Here is a 16281-nt window from a genome sequence, read left to right as displayed (position 1 = left end):
CAACGACGTCGACAACTGAGAATTAACTATGATTTTTGCCTCGAGAAACTGAGAATCAGGCAGGGAGCTGGAAAATCTGAGTGCTAAATCCGATGTGGCTTCTAAAATGAACATGACGGGCATAGATCATCTACTGAACTTCCTTTCACCTCTGGCTCCTTATCTGCAAATTGCAGATAATAACCCTTCCCCAATTAGCCAGTATAGTTTGGTCATATCACAAAAGCCTCATAGCAACTGCATGGAGACTTAATATTCAAAGAGGACCCTGTGCTGAAGTGAGGATTTTGATCCCGTTTTCCCCTCTTTCTGATTCTTATAAGGGATTTACATGTGTCAATCTCATTTTCTCTAGGGCTGAATGGTCCTTCCCATGTCCATTTATTTGCATTTACCAGCTCAGCTGGTAAAGAATCCGCCTGCAATGTGGGAGACCTGGGTTTGACCCCTAGGTCAGGAAGATCCCCTGGAGAAGGGAACAGCTACCCACTCCAGTATTCTGGCCTGGAGAATTCCATGGACTATATGGGGTTGCAAAGAGCTGGATGCAACTGAGTGACTTTCACTTTCCAAATTCTGTAGATTCTCCTGCGTTACACTCCCTACGTCCCTGATGGGGGCCCACTTTTCTGCTTTAAATTCCTGTATGTGGGGATTCTTCAGGGCACAAGAATCCCAGGTTTTAAAATATTATTCTTGGTATTAGAGTGTGGGTAAAGGTTGGTGAGATAGAGCATTTGTTATTAGAGAAATCCTGGGAGGGAGAAAACCTCCCAGTCCATCTTTGCTCTGAGGACTCTGATTGTCCAGGGGCTGCCGGGACAGTGGTGGGGAGGCAGACGCGGAAGAGAGACTGGCTATGGGAATCTGTTGGTTATAACTTACCCCCACCCCCACCAGAGCCTATAAATCTATGCCTGTTCCACACTGCATATTTATTTGCTGTTTGTAATGCTGATCTGGGTTTGATCCCTGAATTGGGAAGATTCCCTGGAGGAGGGCATGGCAACCCTCTCCAGTATTCTTGCATGGAGAATCCCATGGATGGAGGAGCCTGGCAGGCTACAGTTCACAGGATCTCAAAGAGTCGGACACGACTGAAGTGACTTAGCAGGCACACACGCAGTGCTGATCTGTGGTACAGTTTTTCTGAACTTCTTAAATAGAAGAAGCAGGCAAGGGAAACACAATGATACTGAAACATGCCTCAGTTCCCTGTATGGAACTGGTGAGAGGTACCTGGCAGAGTGATATACAGTGTTGGTACAATGAGAAGGCTCGTGGGCTTTGATGCCAGAAAAGCCCAGGTTCAGACCCTGACCCTGCCGCCCAGCCCTGATGTGAACTTGGCCCCACTTGTTGGGAAAGACCATTTCATTTGTGCTGTCTTTCCGCCCCTGCTCAGCGTGTAAGAGTGGGCCTTAGGCCTGGGGCGCTCCCTTGCCAAGAGATAGGGAGCCCTTGCAGGCTATGCTGGACTGACCGCCTCGTGTGGGGTAGCTTTCCCTGTTTTAGATTTAGTGTGTGCTCCTTTGTTCTGCTTGAGTGTGTGCATCATATGGCACCTGGCCAATCCTGCTGCTGTATCTCCACCTGGCAGGGAGGGAAAGGGGTCTTTTTGGGGCCCCGGGGGACCGATGCCAGCTACTGAAGCTGATCCTGCTCTGTCGCCTCTCTGCGTGAGTAAAGCACTCTTCCCTCCAGTGCCTGTGGGAGTCGTGTCTTTCTTGGAACCCTGACACACATGCAGACCACGGAGCAGGTTGACATTCTGGGCTGCTGCTGGCAGGCATTCTGTGCTCTTTGCTCTCCTCCATGCAGTGGGACTGCCCCCTCCCCACCCCAGAGGTGGTAACAGGTGTCATTTGCTTGACACCATCTCTTAACCTTTCTGAGTCTCAGCATCGTATGTCCTGGGGCAGGGAATGATAGCACCTCGTGGAACAGGAGGGTATGAAGCAGCCTGTGTTGAGAGCTGAGTAGGGTCCAAGAGCCCAGGGCGCGGGCGTAGTCAGAAACCTCAGCATCAACATTAGTATTACCAATGCCCAGGAAACGTCTATGAAAATCTCTATGAACTAGACTTGAGTCAAGATGCCGCCGGCTTCCACCAGGCTTGCAAGAACATCAGTGAAAAAGTTCAAAGAGCTTGTGAGCCCGACAGTTCCGGTTTCTCTGCCTTTTTCCAGGAACCCGAGGACCACGGTTGCTATGAAAGCGGGGTGAGGCCTGTATTAGAAACCAAGTTCCCTCCAGTTCCCTTCATGTCAATGCGACATGACACGACTCTGTGAAATGAGATGCGCCAGGTCCCTGGAACAGTTACCAGGTAGCCTCCTTCAAAGGACGCCTACCCGTGACTGTCTAGTCTGGGCCATGCTACCTCTTGGTATAAATCACATGCATTCGGATTTGATTTCACCGCGAAGTGCCAACAACCTTTTATGCTAAAGCGGTGCTTTTCTCTTTGCCCCTCCTTGTGGGGAACCGGGATAAGTTTAGGTTTTCGGCAGCAGGTTTTCTGCCCTCGCCCCCATGGAGTGCAGTATTTCTGACAATGCTGGAGACAGCTGCACCTCATGTGTCACTAGCGGGAGGGGAAGAGAGGGCTGGGGGTTGGGGGCGGAGACAGCTGTCTTCTGAGCGTGTGGTGTTGGAATTCCCCAGAGCAATAGCCTGCCCAGCCACCTGAAGTCCCTGGAGCCAGTTGGGGTGTCCTGGGTTATTTGCTGCACTGGGGGCCAACCTCATCATCTTGGGGAGCCCTCCCTTGCTCTATCCTTCCCCTTAGTTAGTTGAGGATGACAGCACTTGTCACCTTCAATCCAGCTGTCATGCACGCCAGGAATAACTCATAGGAGCAACTCTAGGTAGAAACCACCACACTCAGCAAAGAAGAGGTGCTTTCAGCCCTGGGCAGCTGTCCCCACAAGCTCGCCCCTGCTCTGAAGGTGGTCTTGCTCCTTAGGGGATCCTCATCATGGTTCTTCCTGACTCTTGCCCTCCAAGCATGGGACTTCGATTCTCAGTGAGAGGCTGCCTCTTTCATGCTGCACTGTCTACTGCTCATTCAGTCCCCAGAAGCCCCTGTCTTGTCCCTGGACATGCTGACCACGACTTCCTTTTAGAGGGCACCCGCTATGTACATCAGGGGAGGGACTTTGTATATGTCATTGCCAACCTTGACCGCCTGGTGAGGGCAACAGAATCTACTTGCTTGGGGTCGACCAGCTAGTCAGTGGGGAGCCAGGAACCTCCACACTCTGCTTAGACTGGCTACCAGCCAGGCCAGCTCTGTGTCATGTCAAGCTGACCCCCTCATCCTATGAGCAGAAGTGGGCATCTATGAACCCCTTGCTGGCTCAGGGGACTATGATCCCAGAACCCAGGCGGGAGGAGGGAGCTTGCTCTAACTCCTCATCCAGGCTTTAAAATAGTTATTCCACCCAAATTCAGAGTGTGCAGTGTTGGGGGAGATAGTGGGGCAGTGTTACAACCTACATGTAAAGAGGATGGAAAAGAGTGAAATGGAGAGGAAAAAGGACAAGGAATTCCAGCAAACTCCAGGGACAGCTAATGGAGAGAAATAACATGGCTAATTACATCTCTGAAGGCTATCTGTTCCAAAATGAATTTTTAATGAAAAAATAATGCATTTCCCCTGCAACTGAAATCCAAGAAAAAAAGGAATGGGCAGCGTCTCCCAGCGCAGGCAAGAGCCACTGTGTGTCCAGTGGTGTCTCTGACCACTTGACCTGAGTCCCTTCCCAGCATCGTTACCCCTCGGGTGATGCAAAGCAGGCATAAAAACCAGCAGCGGGAACCTTGTACACACAGGGCTCCAGGGACAGCAGTGTGGACTGAGATCTGTACGTCAAGCTCCATCACCTGTCAGAGCTGAGAGGGAGTTCTCTCCAGTAGTTCCAGGGGCCTTCTCTAGGTGCTGGTGGTGGTGTTCAGTCGCTCTGTCGTGTCCGACTCTTTGCAACCCCATGAACTGCAGCATGCCATGCTTTCCCTGTCCTTCACCATCTCCCAGAGTTTGCTCAAACTCATGTCCATTGAGTTGGTGATGCCATCCAACCATCTCATCCTCAGTCGCCTCCTTCTCCTTCTGCCCTCAGTCTTTTTCAGCATCAGTGTCTTTTCCAATGAGTCAGTTCTTCGTATCAGGTGGCCAAATATTGGAGCTTCAGCAACAGTCCTTCCAATGAATATTCAAGACTGATTTCCTTTAGGATTGACTGGTTTGATTTCCTTGCAGTCCAAGGGACTCTCAAGAGTCTTCTCCAGCACAATTTGAAAGCATCAAATTTTTGGCACTCAGCCTTCTTAATGGTCCAACTCTCACATCTGTACATGACTAACTGGAAAAACCATAGCTTTGACTATATGGGCCTTTGTCAACAAAGTGATGTCTCTGCTTTTGATTTCCCCTGCCCACTCCCTCCTATTCTTCTCATCAAGAGTCATGGATCTTAAATCCATGGGTACAAAACTCCTTCTGTGAAATTAAGGTTTATCCATGGCTTTGTGAAGAAGTGAGCCCCATTCTCCCCTCTTTCTGGGACACTCTGTAAGTGGGAATAGGGAGAGACGAGCACAAATTTTAGAGTCAAACAGTCTTAGGTTCAGATCCGAGTCTTACAACCTCTTTACTGTGTGACCCAGGGCAAGTTATTTAATTTCTCAGGCTCAGTTTCCTCACCTGTAAAATGGAGAAATAGTAGCTACTTGATATACTACTGTGAGGTTTAAATAATGTCTGTATGGTGCTTAGCACAGTGTCCAGCATAGACTGAGCAGTTGTTTGTGTTATTATTTCTTCCAGGACACATCTAGGCTAACCTTGAACCTCCCAAGAAACTCTCTCCTGGGTCCCCAGAGAAAGTTATTTAATTTCCCAGGCTCAGTTCCCTCACCTGAAAAAGGGGGAAACAGTAGCTACTTGATATACCTCAGCCTCAGTCAGCCCCTACCTAGCATGGCCACCTGGGCCAGGCATTAAGAACCACAGGGACAGCTAGGAGCACTGAGCTTGCTGCTGACTATTGACCTCAGACAGGCTGTTTGGTCAGAGGCCCAGCTTGCCCTCTGGTGCAAGAAGATGCAGCAAGGCTAGGGTTTGCAGGAGGCTTCTCCAGGAAAAAATGTGACCATGATGCTCGAAGGTCTACAGGTGCCCAGCCCACGTTACCCTCAGGGCAGACAGATCCCTACGTCAGTGCTCTATAGCCACACACTCACCCCTCGGTGGGTTCACACCCCTGTCACTCATTCTACATGAGAGCTCCAAAATCATTCATCAGATCAGATCAGATCAGATCAGTCGCTCAGTCGTGTCCGACTCTTTGCAACCCCATGAATCGCAGCACGCCAGGCCTCCCTGTCCATCACAAACTCCCGGAGTTCACTCAGACTCATGGCCATCGAGTCAGTGATGCCATCCAGCCATCTCATCCTCTGTCGTCCCCTTCTCCTCTTGCCCCCAATCCCTCCCAGCATCGGAGTCTTTTCCAATGAGTCAACTCTTCGCATGAGGTGGCCAAAGTACTGGAGTTTCAGCTTCAGCATCATTCCTTCCAAAGAAATCCCAGGGCTGATCTCCTTCAGAATGGACTGGTTGGATCTCCTTGCAGTCCAAGGGACTCTCAAGAGTCTTCTCCAACACCACAGTTCAAAAGCATCAATTCTTCGGCGCTCAGCCTTCTTCACAGTCCAACTCTCACATCCATACATGACCACTGGAAAAACCATAGCCTTGACTAGACGAACCTTTGTTGGCAAAGTAATGTCTCTGCTTTTTAATATGCTATCTAGGTTGGTCATAACTTTTCTTCCAAGGAGTAAGCATCTTTTAATTTCATGGCTGCAGTCACCATCTGTAGTGATTTTGGAGCCCAGAAAAATAAAGTCTGACACTGTTTCCACAGTTTCCCCATCTATTTCCCATGAAGTGATGGGACCAGATGCCATGATCTTTGTTTTCTGAATGTTGAGCTTTAAGCCAACTTTCACTTTCATCAAGAGGCTTTTTAGTTCCTCTTCACTTTCTGCCATAAGGGTGGTGTCATCTGCATATCTGAGGTTATTGATATTTCTCCCGGAAATCTTGATTCCAGCTTGTGTTTCTTCCAGTCCAGCGTTTCTTATGATGTACTCTGCATAGAAGTTAAATAAACAGGGTGACAATATACAGCCTTGACGTACTCCTTTTCCTATTTGGAACCAGTCTGTTGTTCCATGTCCAGTTCTAACTGTTTCTTCCTGACCTGCATACAGCTTTCTCAAGAGGCAAATCAGGTGGTCTGGTATTCCCATCTCTTTCAGAATTTTCCACAGTTTATTGTGATCCACACAGCCAAAGGCTTTGGCATAGTCAATAAAACAGAAGTACATGTTTTTCTGGAACTCTCTTGCTTTTTCCATGATCCAGCGGATGTTGGCAATTTGATCTCTGGTTCCTCTGCCTTTTCTGAAACCAGCTTGAACATCAGGAAGTTCACGGTTCACATATTGCTGAAGCCTGGCCTGGAGAATTTTGAGCATTACTTTACTAGCATGTGAGATGAGTGCAATTGTGTGGTAGTTTGAGCATTCTTTGGCATTGCCTTTCTTTGGAATTGGAATGAAAACTGACCTTTTCCAGTCCTGTGGCCACTGCTGAGTTTTCCAAATTTGCTGGCATATTGAGTGCAGCACTTTCACAGCATCATCTTTCAGGATTTGGAATAGCTCAACTGGAATTCCATCACCTCCACTAGCTTTGTAGTGATGCTTTCTAAGGCCCACTTGACTTCACATTCCAGGATGTCTGGCTCTAGGTCAGTGATCACACCATCGTGATTATCTGGGTCATGAAGATCTTTTTTGTACAGTTCTTCTGTGTATTCTTGCCATCTCTTCTTAATATCTTCTGCTTCTGTTAGGTCCATACCATTTCTGTCCTTTATCGAGCCCATCTTTGCATGAAATGTTCATTTGGTATCTCTGATTTTCTTGAAGAGATCTCTAGTCTTTCCCATTCTGTTGTTTTCCTCTATTTCTTTGCATTGATCGCTAAAGAAGGCTTTCTTATCTCTTCTTGCTATTCTTTGGAACTCTGCATTCAGATGTTTATATCTTTCCTTTTCTCCTTTGCTTTTTGCTTCTCTTCTTTTCACAGCTATTTGTAGGGCCTCCCCAGACAGCCATTTTGCTTTTTTGCATTTCTTTTCCATGGGGATGGTCTTGATCCCTGTCTCCTGTACAATGTCACGAACCTCATTCCATAGTTCATCAGGCACTCTATCTATCAGATCTAGGCCCTTAAATCTATTTCTCACTTCCACTGCATAATCATAAGGGATTTGATTTAGGTCATACCTGAATGGTCTAGTGGTTTTCCCTACTTTCTTCAATTTAAGTCTGAATTTGGCAATAAGGAGTTCATATAACACCCCTCAAATTCAGGAATACACAAGCGCCCTAAACTGCAGGACCACAGGCTTTAGTATCATTCTCCACGTAGTCACACCCAAACAGCCCCATCAAAGTGTGTGCAAACACACATATATACTCTGCCCCCTCAATACACACATCCACACATTTCCTAAAACACAGCATGATGTCAATCCAGGGCGCCTCACCTCTACGCCAAACTTGCCATCTAAAGTGTGTCCTGCAGATGATGGGATGGTAAAGCCTGCCGTGAGCACGTGTGTTTCTGAAAGGGAGGTGGGAAAACAGGCTTTTTATCGGTTTTATAGAAACAGAGCTCCTTTAGAAGATCAAGTTCCCTCCCCAGTTAAAAGCCAAATTGAAACCAGAAGCCGGTTTGTTGAATTAATGAGCCTCCCCAGGTGACTTCTCAGGTCTAGCAGTGGTACTGCTCTTGTGTTTATCAGCCACGATTACCGATGTTCTTTGGTCTACACGTGAAATGGAGAAGAGACTGAAGGGAAACCGCGTTGGCTTTAGGGGTCTTCTGTGGTAACCAGGTTGGCTGTGGTAGGACGGGGGCCTGAAGTTCAGTGATGCCAGGGCTCTCGTGAAAAGAAATGTAGAGGGCTATAGCTGCAAGGCCATTAAAGGAAAAGAAATTCTAAATTGGGAGTTCTCCAGTTTCACTCCATCTTAGTCTTCTTCATGCTGATCCTTTAGTAATATAGGTTGAGTTACCCATGGCTTCAAATTCAACATCATGTACAAGAGGTTTTGCTACTAGAGATTAGAAAGACTAGAAAAGTAAGGTGGGAAAGAACCGTGTTATCATGGATACATACAAAATTAGGACTTTCAGGAAGGTATGCATGTGTGTCAAATTTGATAAAATCTCATTTTACATGTTTTTTATACTTTCATACAGTGTGTACTACAGAGTACATGCATGAGTATGTATGCGTGTGCACACAAACACACACCCACCCTCAGGTACACACAATGGGCAGGTGGCAGGGCTGCCACAGCTGGGCCTAACCAATCCGGGCAGCAGATCACAGGTGGTTCCCATTCCAGAGACAGCCCGAGCTGCAGAGGCCAGTGAGGGGTGGTAGGCCAAGGGCTGACTCTGGGGACTTCCTGGAGGGCGAAATAGGACAACCCCAGGTGGCCAGAGTGATGGGAGGGGGCATGCCATGCTGGGGCCCCTGAAGGTGGAGGAGGTTGCTGAAGACCAAGTCCTGGAGGCAGAGAGGAGATCCTGACACACATCAGCACCTCACAAAGCAGGGAGGTCGAAAGTATTCCTTTCCCACCTATTTTTTCCCTTTTCTGGAACAGTTCTATCCTCCAGACCCTGGGAGACTGAGAGCACTGGCCCTGACCTCATGAGTAGGTCCATGATTGTTCTAGGGACCAGACACAGGAAACCTATTACTGGGATTCTCAGAAGGAGGCGTCTGCTGGTGCCTAAGCCATGTCAGTTCGTGGGTCCTGCTTGGAGGACCAGGACCTCTGCGGTCTTGGTCCTGTCTTTGGGGCCTGCTCTGCTGGGAGAAATATCAATAACCTCAGATATGCAGATGACACCACCCCTATGGCAGAAAGTGAAGAGGAACTAAAAAGCCTCTTGATGAAAGTGAAAGAGGAGAGTGAAAAAGTTGGCTTAAAGCTCAACATTCAGAAAACGAAGATCATGGCATCTGGTCCCATCACTTCATGGGAAAAAATGGGGAAACTGTGGAAACAGTGTCAGACTTTATTTTTCTGGGCTCCAAAATCACTGCAGATGGTTTTTTCAGCCATGAAATTAAAAGGCGCTTACTCCTTGGAAGAAAAGCTATGACCAACCTAGATAGCATATTAAAAAGCAGAGACATTACTTTGCCAACAAAGGTCTGTCTAGTCAAGGCTATGGTTTTTCCAGTGGTCATGTATGGATGTGAGCCGAGAAGGCGATGGCACCCCACTCCAGTACTCTTGCCTGGAAAATCCCATGGACGGAGGAGCCTGGTGGGCTGCAGTCCATGGGGTCACGAAGAGTCAGACTCGAATGAGGTGACTTAGCAGCAGCAGCAGCAGCATGTATGGATGTGAGAGTTGGACTGTGAAGAAAGCTGAATGCCGAAGAATTGATGCTTTTGAACTGTAGTGTTGGAGAAGACTCTTGAGAGTCCCTTGGACTGCAAGGAGATCCAACCAGTCCATTCTAAAGGAGTTCAGCCCTGGGTGTTCTTTGGAAGGAATGATGCTAAAGCTGAAATTCCAGTACTTTGGCTTTGGCCACCTCATGCCAAGAGTTGACTCATTGGAAAAGACTCTGATGCTGGGAGGGATTGGGGGCAGGAGGAAAAGGGTACGACAGAGGGTGAGATGGCTGGATGGCATCACCGACTTGATGGACGTGAGTTTGGGTGAACTTCAGGAGATGGTGATGGACAGGGAGGCCTGGCATGCTGCGATTCATTGGGTTGCAAAGAGTCGGACACGACTGAGCGACTGAACTGAACTGAACTGGGGGGCAGGGGGTGGGGAAGAACATGAGTAGAGAATCTTAATTCTTCTGTGTGTGCAACTGTTTCACTTGCCCAGCTGGGGAGGGGCTGTACCTGTGTGGGGTAAGCTGACATTCAGGGTAGAAGAGGCTTACCAGCCCTTAACCTAACTCACCAGTCTGGTGGGATTATAAGCATGCCACATGCGGAAGCAGAAGGTCCTAAGAGGTTCCTCCTCCCACCACCTACTCCTCCCCTGTCCTGTGCCCCCTTCTCTTCTTCCTTCAGCATTCCAGGGACACAGCCTGCAGACTTCTCTGCCTTCTGTAGTCCTCGAGCAGCTGGGGACAGCTGTTATAGGAATTGTTCCTCCCCTTCATGGGCAGAACCCATGGGCTTATCTTTCCAGTGATGGGATTATACAGAAAAACATTTGGCCAAGGACTTGGAGGCAATCAGAGTTATGAGGGCAGTTCTTCTGTGACAGGATCTGAGAAAGACGATTCTACCATCTGAACCTGAATGGAACCCTGGCCTGGGCACAGGCTGGTCTTGATCCCAGAGTTGTAAACTGAAAGCTGAAAAAACACTTACAGCAACTCTGCTTCATAGATGAGAAATTAAGCTCCAGAGTGGGGAAGTAACTTGCTCAAGGTCACACAGCAAATCAAAGGCAGACTTGTAAGTAGAATCCAGTCTCCTGCCGCCTGTCTTGGTATCTTTAGATCTCAGCAAAATGTGATGTTTTAAAGCCAGGCTTTGAACAAAAGAAGGGGGACGTACAGATGAGGAGGGACCCTGATGAAAGTTTAATGAAGGAGTCAAAGAAGCTCTCACTTTCTGGGGTGTAGGCGTTCTTTTTCCTTCTCCTCCCCTCTGAGGTCGGGCCAGGTGAAGGCCAGAAAGTGCCAGGTTCCTCTCATCCCGGGGGGTGGATAAGGAATTGAGGGGAGGCAGCAGGCCTGGGTCAGGCATCACCTGCTACTCTGGTCTCTCCCGGAGTAGCAGCGGCTGCAGAAGCACGTGGTGCCACCGCACAAAGAAGCTGAGATAAGAAGGAGGATTGATCTTTCTGCTGCTTCAAAGAGGATGGAAGCCGTCCCTGTCATGACTGTTGATCAAAGTCTCTGCAGAGGATGTTTCGTGTGCCCTCCCCTCCCCTGCTTCAGGCCTTTGGAGCAGAAGTCCCACTCCTTCTCCTCATGCTGAGGCCTTACTCCAAGTCTCCCTGCATACTAGAGAGACATCCTCCAGCTAGAATCCCACAGCAGTTACCAGGAGCCAGGCGTCCATTTTCTCCAGGCAGCTCAGCCCAAGGTCATGACCCAGTCTATGGGAACTGATATTAGCCTCATTGTACAGAGGACAAATTGAGGCATAGAGATGTTAAGTGACTTGTCCAGAGCTACAGGCTAGTTAACCCCATTATTATGGAGTTATATGGCCCTTGTCCTCAGAAAGTCCCCTGGCTGGTGGCAGAGCCACGTTCCTGCCTCTGGAGCCGAGACTCCAGAAAGACTGTGAAAATAACCTCTGTGAAAAAGGAGGGATAAGCCTATTTCTAAAATGTCTTATTTCAGGCATCTGGAAACATCCAGATTCTTTACTTTTACTTTGCCTCTTTTGCAGGACAGAACACAGATTTTTCCTTCCCCAGCCCCACCATCCCCCAATCTATATCCATCTGCAAATATGAGCCTTATGTGTGAAAATCCTTAAATGCTTATCTATTAAATACAGTGCCAATTCCAAATTCCTTAGCCTAGCCTTCAAGGTTCTGAAGAACTTTGAGAGCCACATGGCCTGTGGTTAAGAACTAGCTTGCCAGCTCCTCAAACTCCGAGATTTTGACCCGTGTATTATTTAGCAAGCAGTGTGTTGCTTAATTTCTAGTGTTTGGGGGATTTTCCAGATGTTCTCATTTTTGTTTCTTTTCTTTTATTCCTTAAGTTCCAAGTTTTCTTCTGGTATCATTTCTTTCTTTCTTTATTTTGGGAGAGGGCCTTACCATCTGGCTTGTGTTCCTCACCAGGGACTGCACCTGGGTCACTGCAGTGAAGTGCTGAGTTCTAACCACTGGACTGCCAGGGAATTCCTTCATTTCTCTTTCTCTTAAAGAACTTCCTCTTACACTTCATTTAGAGCTGGCATGCTGGCAATTAATCTTTTTGGTTTTCCTTCAACTAAAAATGTCTTTATTTTGCCTTTGAAAAACATTTTCACTGAATATAGAATTCCGGGTTGACAGTTCTTTTGTTTCAGCACTTTAGAGATGGGGTTCCACTGTCTTCTGGTCTCCGTGTCTTCTGATAAGAAATCTGTAGTCATTTTAATTATGTTCCTTTAGTGTAATGTATTGCTTTCCTCTGGCGTTTTCAAAAATATTTTCTTTTTCTTTGTTTTTTTAGCAGTTTGATTAAGATGTATTTGAATCAGGTTTTTGAATTGTCTTTCTTTTGGGGTTTGCTGAGCTGTTTAACGGGGAAGGCAATGGTACCCTACTCCAGTACTCTTGCCTGGAAAATCCTATGGACGGAGGAGCCTGGTAGGCTGCAGTCCATGGGGTCACTAAGAGTTGGATACGGCTGAGCGACTTCACTTTCACTTTTCACTTTCATGCATTGGAGAAGGAAATGGCAACCCACTCCAGTGTTCTTGCCTGGAGAACCCCAGGGATCGGGGAGCCTGGTGGGCTGCCGTCTATGGGGTCGCACAGAGTCGGACACGACTGAAGCGACTTAGCAGCAGCAGAGCTGTTTAAATCTATACTTTTATGTCTTTTCACCAAATTTGGAAAATGTTCAATGATAATTTCAATACTTTTCTGCACCAAGCCTTTGCTCCAATCTGTCTGAGACACTAAAGATAGGAATGTTAGAGATTTTGCTCTTATCCTATAAATCCCCCAAAACTCTATTTTTTTCCCAATTTTTTTCTGTTTTTCAGATTAGATAACTTATACTAATCTATCTTCAAGTTCGTTGACTCTTTCTTCTTCATCTCCATTTTGCCATTGAGCTCATGGAGTGAATTTTTTATTTCAGTTATTGAATCTTCAGTTATAAAGTTTTCTTTTGGATCTTTCTTATAGGTTTCATTTCCTTCTAAGAATTTCTGTCTTTCCATTCATTTCAAGATTATTCCTCCTCACTTCATGAACTATAGTTGTAACAGCTGCTTTATATGATATATGCTATGTGATGTAAATTGAAAGACGCTTACTCCTTGGAAGAAAAGTTATGACCAACCTAAATAGCATATTCAAAAGCAGAGACATTACTTTGCCAACAAAGGTTTGTCTTGTCAAGGCTATGGTTTTTCCTGTGGTCATGTATGGATGTGAGAGTTGGACTGTGAAGCAGGCTGAGCGCTGAAGAATTGATGCTTTTGAACTGTGATGTTGGAGAAGACTCTTGAGAGTCCCTTGGACTGCAAGGAGATCCAACCAGTCCATTCTGAAGGAGATCAGCCCTGGGATTTCTTTGGAAGGAATGATGCTAAAGCTGAAACTCCAGTACTTTGGCCACCTCATGCGAAGAGTTGACTCATTGGAAAAGACTCTGATTCTGGGAGGGATTGGGGGCAGGAGGAGAAGGGGACGACAGAAGATGAGATGGCTGGATGGCATCACTGACTCGATGGCCGTGAGTCTGAGTGAACTCTGGGAGTTTGTGATGGACAGGGAAGCCTGGTGTGCTGCAATTCATGGGGTTGCAAAGAGTCGGACACGACTGAGCGACTGATCTGATCTGATGTGATGTAACAGTCTTCATGTGATAATTCCATCATCTGGATCATCTTGAGGCCAACATCTGCTAATTATCTTTTCCTTTGAAAGTAGCTAAGATTTTCCTAGTTCCTTGTATGTGGAGTTACTTGGGGCATTTTGAATGTGATATAATATTGTACAATCAATCCTATTTATTTTAGACCCCAAGTCCTGACCTGCCTTCTGCTTTGGCTCAGTTCTGTGAATGCACAACTCAAGAGTGAGTTCAAGACTTTATACACAGATTTAAGAGAGCTTCTTTTCCAGCTCTCCATGATTGACCTCACCCTCTATGGCTCCTAAAAGCCCTTTTCCTGATCCTTGGGCTAGAAACCTGGGCTTTTAGCCTCTTCATGTTGCCACACACTTCCCCTGACTGTGTTCACTTTCTGAGTAAAGCAAGATAAGAGAGAGAAAAAGTTAACAGAATTTCCCCCCTACTCCCCACAAGAGCCCCTTTACTCAGTGTCTCCAGCTAGAGAGAAGGGTTTCCTCTCAGAGTTTTAGTTCTGCACCACCAACACTGCAGGAGTATAACCTCAAGACCAGGGCTTTCCTCATATCACACTCTGGACAGTAAATAAGAAAAAGTGGAGATTCCGCACCCCCCACCCCACTTGCCATCCAGCAGGGTCCCTCTCCCCAATCCTCTGGTAAGAAGAAAGAGGGTTTTTCTGGAGTTCTTTCTGTTTGTGCCCACTGCACAGTCTGGGGTTCATGCTTTCTAGAGTCTAAGCTGGGAAATAGTGGAGGAAAAAATACTTAAGAAACTTACTTCTGTATTGGTCATTCTTTGAGTGTTTATTTCCCTCTCCAATCCACCTTCTATTATTTATTTTTCAGAGTCCTTAGGCAGTGTTGTACGTACCTTTTCCAGGGTTTTTATTTATAATCAATGGGAGGGGGAAAAAGAAGTATGCTTATTCTGTCTTAGCTGTAACAGAAGCCTGTGGACATGTAGTTTTACATTGAAATATGGGAGACTCTAGCGAATTTTGCAAAAGTACTGCAAAATTTAAAAGAATGTGAAAGTCACTGTATTTATAAATTTAATTTGTCAGACTCACAACAATTTTATGAGTACCAGATACTTGTTCAATTAGACATTTAAGTTACTTAGGAAAATCAAATATATTAAATGTTCCTATGTAGTTGAAATTGTTTAAGCAAATTTAATTAAGTTGTAAATGGCACTGATTGTTTAAGAGTTTAGTTTTTCCAACTTGAGTTAATCAAACTTTAATTGAAGAAAAAGTGAAGGTCTTGTGCTGATTATATTACATTTATAAATAGAATAAGATCAGTAAGTGGAACTTAATCCTGAAGAAAAGCTTTGCTTTCAAATGTGTGTCCTTAGTAAATTGAATATTAATTTTAAAAAGGCAACTATAAATAGTATTTTTGTGTGCACAACATCCCCTCTCGGTTCAGTTCAGTTCAGTAGCTCAGTCGTGTTCGACTCTTTGCAACCCCATGGACGGCAGCACGCCAGGCCTCCCTGTCCATCAGCTACTCCTGGAGCTTACTCAAACTCACGTTCATCAAGTTGGTGATGCCATCCAGTCACCTCAGCCTCTGTTGTCCCCTTCTCCTCCCGCCTTCAATCTTTCCCAGCATCAAGGTCTTTTCCAAGGAGTCAGTTCTTAGCATCAGGTGGCCAAAGTATTGGAGTTTCAGCTTCAGCATCAGTCCTTCCAATGAATATTCAGGACTGATTTCCTTGTGGATCGACTGGTTTCATCTCCTTGCAGTCCAAGGGACTCTCAAGAGTCTTCTCCAACACCACAGTTCAAAAACATCAGTTCTTCAGCACTCAGCTTTCTTCACAGTCCAACTCTCACTTCCATACATGACCATTGGAAAAACCATAGCCTTGACTAGACAGACCTTTGTTGGCAAAGTAATGTCTTTGCTTTTGAATATGCTATCTAGGTTGGTCATAACTTTTCTTCCAAGGAGTGAGTGTCTTTTAATATCATGGCTGCAATCACCATCTGCAGTGATTTTGGAGCCCCCAAAAATAAAGTCTGTAACTGTTTCCATTGTTTCCCCATCTATTTGCCATGAAGTGATGGGACCAGATGCCATGATCTTCATTTTCTGAATGTTGAGCTTTAAGCCAACTTTTTCACTCTCCACTTTCACTTTCATCAAGAGGCTCTTTAGTTCCTCTTAACTTTCTTCCATAAGGGTGGTGTCATCTGCATATCTGAGGTTATTGATATTTCTCCCAGCAATCTTGATTCCAGCTTGTGCTTCATCCAGTCCAGCGTTTCTCATGATGTACTCTGCATAGAAGTTAAATAAGCAGGCTGACAATATACAGCCTTGACATACTCCTTTCCTGATTTGGAACCAGTCTGTTGTTCCACGTCCAGTTCTAACTGTTGCTTCTTGACCTGCATACAGATTTCTCAGGAGGCAGGTCAGATGGTCTGGTATTCCCATCTCTTGAAGAATTTTCCACAGTTTGTTGTGACCCACACAGTCACTCTGCACATACACTAAAAATCAGTGATGGGGGATCACCTCCTCCAGAGATGACCATGTCACTCTCAGAGCACTCTCACTGTTGGTAAAATGTCTTTCTTTTTACCT

The sequence above is a fragment of the Bos indicus genome, chromosome 10 (genome assembly GCF_029378745.1).
Source record: "Bos indicus isolate NIAB-ARS_2022 breed Sahiwal x Tharparkar chromosome 10, NIAB-ARS_B.indTharparkar_mat_pri_1.0, whole genome shotgun sequence".
NCBI lineage: Eukaryota > Metazoa > Chordata > Mammalia > Artiodactyla > Bovidae > Bos > Bos indicus.
Note: the sequence above shows the minus strand (reverse complement) of the source record.